Below are 10,234 nucleotides of genomic sequence, written 5' to 3' on the forward strand. Positions count from 1 at the left end.
TATGAGTCTAGCATGAGTACCAGGCAAGAAAAAAAAAAAATTGCATGGGGAGATTCTGAACCATAAGCCTTAATATTTTACAGTAATGAATTCAATAGAAAGCAGAGATCATAGATTTGTTTCCAGCATTTTTGAAGTTTTTAGTTTGCTAGTAAATTAGCTTATGAAAATGCTTTGTTTCAATATTGCTTTTTACTCTGAAAATAAGTACAAACTCATACTTACACAAACACACTTACTTCATAATTTACTTTCACCTAACATTTATCTTTATAGTAATATATATATATATGTTTATGTAAATAAAAATTAAAAGTCTGTGTTTCCAGGAGAGGGCACATGTCCATAGAAAAATATAATAAAATTTAAAAAAATATTTAGGACTCAGAAATGTATAAATTTTATGTATATGTCTATGTAATTTTTATTATGACCTAAAATGACCTGGTAGTCACTAACAGTTTAATTGTACATTTTAATATAACTAGAAGTGGCCGGGCGCGGTGGCTCAAGCCTGTAATCCCAGCACTTTGGAAGGCCGAGATGGGCGGATCACGAGGTCGGGAGATCGAGACCATCCTGGCTAACACGTTGAAACCCCGTCTCTACTAAAAAAAAATACAAAAAACTAGCCAAGCGACGTGGTGGGCGCCTGTAGTCCAGCTACTCGGGAGGCTGAGGCAGGAGAATGGCGTAAGCCCGGGAGGCGGAGCTTGCAGTGAGCTGAGATCCGGCCATTGCACTCCAAAGGGGTCAACAGAGCCAGACTCCGTCTCAAAAAAAAAAGAAGTATACAATTGGATGTTTGTAATACAAAGGATAAATGCTAGAGGTGATGGATACCTGATTCCCCCAGATGTGATTATTATAGATTGTATGTCTGTGTCAAAACATAACATAGGACGGGTGCAGTGGCTCAACACTGTAATCTCAGCACTTTGGGAGGCTGAGGCGTGTGGATCACCTGAGGTCAGGAGTTTGAAACCAGCCTGGCCAACATGATGAAACCCCATCCCTACTAAAAATACAAAAAAATTAGCCGGGCATGGTGGTACATGCCTGTAGTCCCAGCTACTTGGGAGGCTGAGGCAGGAGAATCACTTGAACCCCAGAGGTGGAGGTTGCATTGAGCCGAGATCATGCCATTGCACTCCAGCCTGGGTGACAGAGTGAAAAACAAAACAAAACTAAACTAAAACTAAAACTAAAAAACGTAACATATATGGCATAAATATATGCACATACTATGTACCCATAAAATTAAGAAATATAAATTTAAATAAAAAGAAATAAAAATTTAAGTGATGGAAACAATGTTCTTTAACTTATTTGCAGTTTAAAGCCACTAGCAAAAGAGATTACTGGAGATATTATTCCACTATTTTACCAAATCACATACTGTTACTATCTTTTACCTGCACTCTTGAGTAAGGTGGAATAGGTGAATGTTAGTGGCATAATAACACTTTATTGAATGCACAATAGTCTTAACATGTTAAAAAATGTACAATTAAAGAATTAAGTTCACACATAATCTAAAAATTTTTAAATGTACTCCATTTTACTGCATAAAAGTACAATTAGTAAATTGGTATTTAATTACTTTTTTTTTTTTTTTTTTGAAATGGAGTCTTGCTCTGTCACCCAGGCTGGAATGCAGTGGCGCGATCTTGGCTCACTGCAGCCTCTGCCTCCCAGGTTCCAGTGATTCTCCTGCCTCAGCCTCCCCACAACCTGGGATTACAGGCACACACCACCATGCCTGGCTAATTTTTGTATTTTTAATAGAGGCAGGGTTTCACCATGTTGGCCAGGCTTGTCTCTAACTCCTGACCTCAGGTGATCCACCCACATTGGCCTCCCAAAGTGTTGGGATTACAGGCATGAGCCACTGTGCCCAGCCCCTTTAATTTAAACTAAAATTAAAAATGCTTTTCTCTCACTATAATGCAGAAGAATATTACTCTGAACACCTACCTCATCACTCAGTATTATAAGTTAACCACCAAGAGCCTAGATTTTCATTATAAATCTTACGCTTTAATGCCCTTATTCTTCTACAGAAAAAAATCATAGTGTTTACCTAACAATAAAGAATCTCATATCTCTGACACAGCAACAATTCATTACATGCTTTCACAATAGGAATGAAGAAACAGAATAATGTAATTTGAGAGTTGAATTCATCATTATTTACTTTTCAAATAATCTGCAATCTTTTTAAAAGAAAAAGTATACTTTGAATGTAATTATAACTCTCTTAAAAATCTTCTACTCCTGTTTGTTTTGTTTTTTACTTTTTGAGGCGGAGTTTTGCTCCTGTTGCCCAGGCTGGAATGCAATGGTGTGATCTTGGCTCACCACAACCTCTTCCTTCCGGGTTCAAGTGATTTTCCTGCCTCAGCCTCCCAAGTAGCTGGGATTACAGGCATGCGCCACCCCACTCAGCTAATTTTGTATTTTTAATAGAGATGGGGTTTTTCCAAGTTGATCAGGCAGGTCTCAAACTCCTGACTTCAGGTCGGCCTCCCAAAGTGCTGGGATTACAGGCGTGAGCCACTGTATCTGGCCTTACTCTTTTTACAGTTATACACAAATAATCTAACAACTTTAGTTATGTTTTCTATACTGAACACTCTGATTTAGTGTAATGTCTAAAGTGTCAGTAACTTGCTTATTTCTACTGTAAATTCTGACATTTACATAGACTAATTGTGAATTACATATTTTTCATACTTCATCTGCAAAAATATATTTTAGTATAAATTATCTGGTATTTTCTAGGCTATAGTTTTTTTAAAAATGTATTTCCAAATTTATTACATTTGCAAGATTTTTGTCCGATATAAATTATCTGATTTTGAACAAAGTTTGAGCAACTGCTTCAGGGTTTCCCTCAGTATAAAATGTGTACAATAAGATTTGTGATACAAGTAAAGGTATTACAACCCTCCTTATATTTGTAATATTTGTCTTCAGCATAAACATGCGTTTTACTTTAAAGGGTTATAGTTTCTGAAAGATCTTTTGACAGTAATTGCTTTTATAATGCTCCTAATTAAGTAAAAATTCTGACGTTGAGTAAGATGTGAGCAGATATCAATGACATTTTTATATTCTTCATATTTGTACCATCTTTCTCAAGTATAAATGCTTTCCTGTGCAATAAGGTGTGGATATTCCTTCACAGTTTTGCCACATTCTTTACTTATAAAGTTTTCTCCAGTATAAATTATCTTACCTATAATCAAGTGTGACAACCACCTGAAGGCTTTGTCACAGTCTTCCCTTTTTTTTTTTTTTTTTTTTTGAGACAGAGTCTCGCTCTGTCACCCAGGCTGGAGTGCAGTGGCGTGATCTCGGCTCACTGCAAGCTCTGCCTCCCGGGTTCATGCCCTTCTCCTGCCTCAGCCTCCCAAGCAGAGGGGACTACAGGTGCCCACCACCATGCCCGGCTAATTTTTTGTATTTTTAGTAGAGATGGGGTTTCACCGTGTTAGCCAGGATGGTCTCGATCTCCTGACCTCATGATCCGCCTGCCTCAGCCTCCCAAAGTGCTGGGATTACAGGTGTGAGCCACCGCGCCTGGCCACACATTCTTCACATTTTTAAGGTTTTACACCTGGATGATTTTTTTGTATATTTAGAAAAGTTGGAGGTGTTGTCAAAATCATTGTCATATCTTTTAGGTTTGTAGAGTTTCTCATCAATATGAATTTTTTTATGTCTAGTAAGGTTTGAGGAACAGTTAAAAGCTTTGCCATATTTGTCACATTTGTAGTGTTTTTCTCCTGTATGAATTTTCTTATGATCAACAAGAGTTGCAGGCTAGTTAAAAAATATTGCCACATTCATCACATTTGTAAGATTTCTCTCCAGTATGAATTGCTTTATGATTAGTAAAGGTTGAGAATACACTAAAGCTTTTGCCACATTCTTCACATTTGTAGATATTCTTTCTAGTATGAATTCTCTTATGTCATGTAAGGTAGGAGGGCCCATTAAAACCTTTGCCACATTCTTCGCATTTGTAGGGTTTCTGTCCTGTACGATTTCTCATATGTTCAGTAAGGTTTGAGGACTGGGTAAAAGCTTTGCATCATTCTTCATATTGTGGGATTTCTCTCCAGTATGAATTGTTTTATGTTTAATGAGGTTTGCAAACTGGTTAAAAGCTTTGCCACATTCTTCACACTTGCAGGACTTCTTTTCAGTATGAGTTTTCTTATGTTTAGTAAGGTGTGAAAACTGGTTAAAACCTTTGCCACATTCTTTACATTTGTAGGGTTTCTCTCCAGTATGACGTCTCTTATGGTTAGTTAGGGTTGAGAACTGGTTAAAGTGGTTAGTTAGGGTTGAGAACTGGTTAAAGGCTTTGTGACATTCATCACATTAGAAGGGTTTGTCTCCAGTATGAATTATCTTATGTTTATTAAGGATCAAGAATACACTAAAACCTTTGCCACGTATTTAACATTTGTAGGATTTCTCTTTAGTATGAATTTTCTTATGTCTAATAAGGGTTGAGGATTGGTTAAAGGCTTTGTCACATTCTTCACATTTGTAGGGTTTCTCTTCTGTATGAATTCATTTAATAAGCTGTGATAACCAATTAAAAACTACCACATGCCTCACATTTGTAGGAATTATCTCTAGTGTGAATGCTTTTATGTCATGTTAGGTGTGAAAACATGCAAAATGATTTGCCACATTCTTTACATTTGAAAGGTTTCTTGTCAGGATGTCTTATGACTTTGAATTTAAAAATATATGAAAGACTTTCATATATTTATCACCTTGAAATATTCTGCTCTGAGTAGTTGTCAAACATTTGCTAAGTTCATTATAACCTCGGTTGTGCACCTTACACTCATCCACACTTTTACAGTAAATTTTTATGTCTTTACTGTAAATTTTTATGTCCACATTTTCCGTATCTTCTTGGTATCACTTTTTGGAAAGAAGCCTTTATGCCTTGCTCTGGTCAATGATCTTGGGCATAATGAGAACACATAACTGAAAGAAATAAAAATAAAAAATTTCTTCACTTGCTAGACTCAAATGAATATACTTTACAAATCTAATGTATAGGCTAAGTGTGGTGGCTCATGCTTGTAATCACAGCACTCTGGGAGGCCGAGGTGGGTGACTGACTTGAGGTCAGGAGTTTGAGCCTGGCCAATATGGTGAAACCCTGTCTCTACTAAAAATACAAAATTAGCTGGGCATGGTGGTGGGCACCTGTAATCCCAGTTACTCAGGAGGCTGAGGCAGGAGAATTGCTTGAACCCAGGAGGCAGAGGTTGCAATGAGCCAAGATTATGCCATTGCGCTCCAGCCTGGGCAACAGAACAAGACTCTGTCTCAAAAAATAAAATAAGTCAAATGGAAGAAATGTATAGGAGAAAAAAAAGAACGGTGAAAGATGAAGCACATAGATAATCCTGGTAAACAGCTGTGATTAATAAAATTATCCACCCTTTGTGTTCTTCAGGAACAGTTTACAGAAAAAAACAACCTTCCCATTTTGACTTAGATGGTTTAAGTACTCTCTCATCTTACTTATCACATAGCCAGACATGAACTCTCCAAGTCTTTTTCTAATTAAAAAATCAGTTGGATTTGTCTTCAGTGGTCAGAATAAAATACTTCTTAATCAAAGTTTATCCCCTTCCCACAAGCTTCTGAACTTTGAGCTACCCTCAGTCTGAGCCAACACAGAACCCCATTTTATGTCCCTTTTAAGAACATGCTGAGTTCAGGGTAAAAACTGTTCTGATCTAAAATCTAATTATTTTCACCCTGCATTTTCCATCCCCTTTCCACCTCCTTTTTATTTTATTACCATTATTCTTTGAGACGGAGTCTCACTCTGTCACCCAGGTTACAGTGCAGTGGCGCAATCTCAGCTCACTGCAAGCTCCGCCTCCCGGGTTCATGCCATTCTCCTGCCTCAGCCTCCCGAGTAGCTGGGACTACAGGTGCCCACCACCACGCCCAGGTCATTTTTTGTATTTTTCGTAGAGACGGGGTTTCACCATGTTAGCCAGGATGGTCTTGATCTCCTGACCTTGTGATCTGCCCATCTGGGCCTCCCAAAGTGCGGGGATTACAGGCGTGAGCCACGGTGCCTGGCCCCCATCCCCTCTTTAATCTTGTTTGCTCCTCCCTATAAAAGAAAGCCCTTGTCTGCCGAGACTTTGCAGTCCTTAAAGATCTCATAGTTGGCTCTTCCTCCTGTTGCAATGCTTCTTTGGAAATCAAATTTTTTACATAAATCTAACTTTGTTTTAATTTACAATGTTTAGAAACTGCCTCAAAACAGTAACAACTTTATCTTCAGTAAAACCCTCCCAATCCCCTTCCATCTTAACCTTAACTGCAACTGCCTGTGGGTCCCCAGCTTTCTAGGGCTCTGTAGGTTCTCCATGTAAAGGTTTCTTTCACGGCTGGGGTGAGCAGGCTGGGACACCTGCAGGGGAGGCCTCCTAGAAAGAATTAACTGGACCTTTAATAACATCCTTTTGCAGGATCAATATCAACCCTAGCTTGGAGTCACCAGGCTAAAGCTTTGATTTCCATGTCAAAGGTACTCACTTGGTTTTTGAAACTAAGTGTTTGAAAAATCCAGCACAATTACTCAAACACGGTGTTACTATAAAGGGAAGGAATTTATAAGCTGCTTACATTTCACACCTCAATAAGAAAAGTAAAAGTATTTATTCCTTTCAGATAATAAATGTATTTTATTATTTCCATTAATAATCATGTACAAACAACTAGTCATATGGGAACACTTCTAAGAGGTACCAAGTTTCACCTCATAAAATTTAGCATGAAACTCAGAAATCAAAATAACAGGATATAGAACAGAGATAGTCAGTGTCACAAACTTACCCTGCAAAAAAAGAAACTGATGTTTTCATGAATCTATGAAACTCACCAATTAACTACAACATTTTCTTGTGGAAATGTATTAATTTTCTTTTCTTTTTTTTTTTTTTTTGAGACAAGAGTCTTGCTCTGTCACCCAGGCTGTAGTGCAGTGGCGTGATCTTGGCTCACTGCAAGTTCTACATCCCAGGTTGTATTTTTAGTAGAGACGGGGTTTCACCATGTTAGCCAGGATGGGGAAATGTATTCATTTTCTAAAACCAAAATGAAAGAGTGATTTTCCCTATAATTTTCCTTGGTGGCTAGTAATCTAAAAGCTAAGCCTTGAAATTCTGTTTGAAATCACTCAGCCATAAAAAGCACACCTGAGAAAATTGTTAAACTCACTCTGGGAAAGAAAAAGGTAAATGAGAATTATTAACAAATGCAATATATGATTACATATTAATTTTTTAAAAACCCACCTCTTTTATATCCTTTGTAATTTTTTTTTTCTACCTGTCAAGCCCTACTAATAAAATGCAATTTACAGTTTAAAAACTGAAGTCTGGCTGGGTACAGTGATTCACGACTATAATCCCAGCACTTTGGGAGGCTGAGGTGGGTGGATCACCTGAGGTCAGGAGTTTGAGACCAACCTGGCCAACATGATGAAACCCAGTCTCTACTAAAAATACAAAAATTAGCTGGGCATGGTGGTGTGCGCTGGTAATCCCAGTTACTTTGGAGGTTGAGGCACGAGAATCGCTTGAACCCAGGAGTTGGAGGTTGCTGTGAGCTGAGAGCCCACCACTGCACTCTAAGCTGGGTGACAGAGCAAGACTCAGTCTCAGGTTATTAAAAAAAAAAAAAAAAAGCAAAAAACAAAACTGAGGGTCAAAATAAGTAAACAAATATTTTCACAGTGACAAATTTATGGTGTGGCAGTGCTGATTAAAAAGCAGATGTGTCTGAATCATGTGTCAAGTCAGGCCATCCAATCGCTTAAGAGATTCTCCCCCCCATCCTGCTCACTTAAGTGCTCAATAACCTGTCTCTCAGGAGACACTGCACTATGCCCCAGGTGCATCTTACTTTGCATTTTACAAGTTATTGAACCATCTCACTGGGGTCAGTTTTTGTTTTTTGGAATACTGTTTTTTCTTTCACAAATTTTCACTATTTGTCTTTCACAATTTTTCCTCTGTTGTACTTCTTTCACAATTTTTCCTCTGTTGTACTTCTTTCACAATTTTTCTGCCCCCATACAGAATCCAGGGAGCAAAAATTATTTCTGTTTTCCCCTCAATACCAGCATCTGATTATCTGACCAGCAATGTGTCTACAAGAAATGGAATCTGGCTTGAAGACAATCTTAATGTCTCAAGGGGTTAGCTTTTCAAAAAAATAGTACACCAGGAGATTCCTCTCAGCCCTAGAGCATCCAGCTGCTCTTTAAGAGGCTACACTCCATACCTCAGGTTTTCCTATTGGAGACAATGACCTAGGAGCTGAGAGTCAGTAGAATTACAGCAGACATAGCCATGGTGGGTATCTCGGTTTATCCCTAGACAGTACTGAAATCCAGGACCTGTAAAAAACTGAAGGATGGCTGAGGACACATCACCCCATAAAGTTTCCAAAGGGAAACCATGACCCAAAAACATTCTGACAAGATCTCTGTGCCTAGGAAAGATAAAAGAAAATGAGGCACAGACTTTTTTTTACAATACAGTGTCTATGGATTATTCTTTCCTTTCTTCTTATGAGAAATATTTACAAACAGAAAACAAATGTTTTAAAAAGTGCCATCCAATACTTTGTCATAATGATTAATAATGATTAACACAGTATCAAAAATGTACACTAAAGAACAAACAGTTGATCATGCAAATTAGGGAGGGGAAGTTGGCATTTGGGAATGTCAGAAGGAACTGGAAATTTAGTATTTTACTGCAAGCCAGAGTTAGGACGAAGGATTAGGGGGTGGGGGGTAGACTTGAGACCCTGTTTGGGACACATGTGAAAAATGCAGGGTAAAATCTGTCCCCTGTGGAGTGTGAACATAATTAAATGGCAGGCAATTAGACTGAGGTGGCTCTAGCCCCTGGATTCCTACTTAAAAAAAAAAAAAAATCTAACTCAAGTGCATTTTTTGGTCAATTACTATATTGGAGAAAGCAAAATTTAGGCTTAACCAACTATAAACTGGCAATTAACCTCTGATTACATTATCAGAAAATTTTCTTTTTTTTTTTTTTTTTTTTTTGAGACGGAGTCTCACTCTGTCGCCCAGGCTGGAGTGCAGTGGCCGGATCTCAGCTCACTGCAAGCTCCGCCTCCCGGGTTCACGCCATTCTCCGGCCTCAGCCTCCCGAGTAGCTGGGACTACAGGCGCCCGCCACCTCGCCCGGCTAGTTTTTTGTATTTCTTAATAGAGACGGGGTTTCACCGTGTTAGCCAGGATGGTTTCGATCTCCTGACCTCGTGATCCGCCCGTCTCGGCCTCCCAAAGTGCTGGGATTACAGGCTTGAGCCACCGCGCCCGGCCATATCAGAAAATTTTCATCTCGATCATACAAGTTGGAAAACTATGTAACCGTACCTAACCAATGACTTTCTTCATTATGCACCTTAAAATGACTTTTTTTTTTTTTTTCTGAAAGGAAGTCTCGCTCTCGTCCCCCCAGGCTGGAGTGCGATGGCCCGATCTCGACTCACTGCAACCTCCGCCTCCACAAGGAGGAGACAGGACGCCCGGAGTCACTGCTGTGAGCTGGGCCGCCATCTTATGGCTAAAGGGGGCTAAGGGCCGAGCTGAGCCAAGAATTGGGAGTGGGGGTGGGGATAGGGGGTGGCGGGAGGGGAGGAGAGGGAGGAGGTCCGCGGAATTTGGAGCCCAGTTCTGGGAGGCCCGCGTCCCGCCACAGCCACTTCCTACCGGTTCCAACCAGCCCTCTCCCCCTTTCTCGGGATGTCGGACCCGGCACCCTCACCACTTCTAGGCTTCCAGGGGGTCCTGGCGTCTTAGCTGCGGATCTCTCAATACCTACAGGTCACAAGGACACAGAGATTGGGCCTCTACAAGCAGAGGACACAGAGAAGTGAAGACCTGGAGCTCCAACTGTTGCGAAAGACAAAGGCCTCGCCAAATCCCGGAAACCGTCCTGTCTGCTCCAGCTACGTGCCTGATTGGACGGTGCCCAGCCCAGCGATCCTGATTGGATAATGTTTAGGGCCCCACCCACTCAGGCCCTGAGTAGCAGAAGATGTGCTTAGATGCAGGGCTGAATGAAGACAGTGAAACCTAAGCTGCAGCCTTTTCAGGCAGGGCTTCTTCCTGAGCTGAGCCAGGCCCGCC

At 40.0% G+C, this 10,234-nt stretch overlaps 1 long non-coding RNA gene across 1 annotated transcript; it reads right to left on the minus strand.

Annotated features, from left to right (window-relative positions):
- Positions 1-3,683: 3,683 nt before the first annotated feature.
- Positions 3,684-10,011, minus strand: LOC107129125 (uncharacterized). The gene is made up of 2 exons (XR_001489285.4): positions 9,870-10,011; positions 3,684-5,016 (listed from the first exon to the last, which is right to left on the minus strand). It is a non-coding gene; the product is annotated as an uncharacterized lncRNA (long non-coding RNA).
- Between the last annotated feature and the right edge of the window lie 223 nt (positions 10,012-10,234).

This window comes from Macaca fascicularis, chromosome 3, assembly GCF_037993035.2.
Source record: "Macaca fascicularis isolate 582-1 chromosome 3, T2T-MFA8v1.1".
Taxonomy (NCBI): domain Eukaryota; kingdom Metazoa; phylum Chordata; class Mammalia; order Primates; family Cercopithecidae; genus Macaca; species Macaca fascicularis.